The sequence below is a fragment of the Guillardia theta genome (assembly GCF_000315625.1).
Source record: "Guillardia theta CCMP2712 unplaced genomic scaffold GUITHscaffold_13, whole genome shotgun sequence".
In the NCBI taxonomy this organism is placed as follows: Eukaryota; class Cryptophyceae; order Pyrenomonadales; family Geminigeraceae; genus Guillardia; species Guillardia theta.
Window position 1 is genome coordinate 43,444 of NW_005434661.1, and position 2,614 is coordinate 46,057.

Here is a 2,614-nt window from a genome sequence, read left to right on the forward strand (position 1 = left end):
TAATGCTGCTAAGCATGCAAATAATGATTACGATTTTGATATTCATATTTATGGCACTAAACTTGATACATTCCTTTATTCTTGTGAATGTGGTCTCCTTCTTACTCGACAGCTGCTTCATATTCATCAAAAAACTACTAAACATTCTTTCACACCATGTCGTGACATCAAGGCTAAACCTTCACATGCGCATATCCCTAATCTCCATTTTGATCCAAAGGATCCACTCGTCTATGTTTATGATTCATTCATCTTTCAATGCCATTGTGGATTAATACTCAACACTCATTTAATGACTTTGCATCTTACAGTTTGTGATCATGAATTCGATCTTCTTGATGACATCTATAAACACAAATCCGATGATCTTATTCCACAAGCGTGTATTGAATATGATGATAACTTATTTCAACAGTCTGATACTCCTCTACAAAAACAATTCATTGATTTAGAAATCCTTGATTAATAATTTCATACTTTTTTTATATTTTTTTGTCCAATTATATGACTCTGTACGTAAAAACGATGATTCCTGCGTACAATACAACAATAAATCTATTACACTACTAAAATTAAAATATATTCCTATTGCAGTACAATGCTAATAATATCCAAATTAAAACACTTGAAAACACAATGACAAAATTTCTATTAAGATTATGTTCAATAAATATTAATTACCCATACAATAAATATTATTTCAATTAAAATAATATCCAATAAATATTAATTGCCTTATCAATGTAAATTAATGCTGCAGCGCGGTGCATAAATTGCACAATGTAAAACGGCGGTATAGCATGAGCAAAGCGAATGCTATGATGAGCGCGCAGTGCTCATCTATTCCATTGCAACTTGTGCTACACTTGTTATTCCTATTACACTCGCAAACCCTTGATTACAAGTATTCAGTCGTCCTGAACTGTATAATGGAGCGTATCATAACACAGAAATAACAGAATAAACAGCGGTAACGCACGTAAGTGCGTGGGCCGAAGGCCTATCCCTGTTGAAACATGCTAACCATATATATTTCTTGATGATTTTGTGATTATTTTTCTTTTAAGTTAAATCTGAAATTTAGTAGTGTTAATATATATTTGTTAATTATACATTCCTCGACGGCGAGTGTCTTGCAATGATTCGATAAAAACCGCAGCAGTGCAATGCTAAAATTTAAAAGACCTCCATGAAATCAATCTGCTGGTACCAAATGGTTAAATCCATACCTTTAAACACAGACATAAATCCTTTAGTAAAAAATATAAAATCAAATTTGTATCAGATTTAAACTGTGTTCTCGTAACATTTACAGATTACAATCGCATTTTCATGACTGGACGCTCAGCTTGCCGTAGGCAACAGAATTGCAATGAAACCACAAGCTTATTCTCTTATAATCTTGCAATTCCGTTGCAATTTTGTCCAGTTTAGCTCCTTTTGTCAAAAGGAGCAAATAAAAGCAACATAGAGCTACTCGTAGCCACATAAAACCCCAAGCTTTTACATATATTTTTTCATATATCATTGGGCGACAACAATTAAATGGTTTAATTGTTTTTTCATTTCTTAATATATATGCCAACATCATGCTTTTTAATTGATTACATTCATTCTCTTTTTTTATTTTTATGCACTATACTGCTGATAATTATTGTACAATATTCAATATACTAACGAGCGTACCCACGGAGTGGCTTGAGCAAACATATTATATATTTGTTTTCCTATTGATTATATCAGCGCTCCCTATTTTTTGCATGCAAAACATAGAGGAGCAGCTTCGCTGGAAGCAGCCTTGGTCGCTTGCACTCGAAGAGCTGCGCCAACCTTTTGAATGTGTTAATGAACTCTTGATTATAACAAAAATAAATTAGGACAAGAATTTTCATATTTCTGAAATTTTGCAAAATTGAAAAATAAATTTTCAACTTGAGAAAAATATTTTCCTGATTTTACATTTTTTCCAGAAATTCAAAATTCTTGTCCTAATTCAATCATTATCTTAGATCATACACTATAGTACATATATATCTAATGTTATATGTGATGTACATGATCTATGTATGTGCATTGGAACTCTTGATATCAAAAATAAATTAGGACAAGAATTTTCAAATTTCAGAAATTTTGCAAAATTGAAAAATAAATTTTCAACTTGAGAAAAATATTTTCCTGATTTTACATTTTTTTTTGAAATTCTAAATTCTTGTCCTAATTCAATCATTATCTTAGATCATACACTATAGTACATATGTGCTATATACTATATACTATATACTATATACTATATACTATATATTGTGTATATGATGTATGTATGTATGTATGTATGTATGTATGTATGTATGTATGTATGTATGTGCTATTGAACTCTTGATAATGTCAAAAATAAATTAGGACAAGAATTTTCAAATTTCAGAAATTTTGCAAAACTGGAAAATAAATTTTCAACTTGATAAAATATTTTCCTGATTTTACATATTTTTCAGAAATTCTAAATTCTTGTCCTAATCTTAATTATTATCTAAGATCATACACTATAGTACATATGTACTATATACTATATACTATATACTATATACTATATATTGTGTTATAATGTATGTATGTG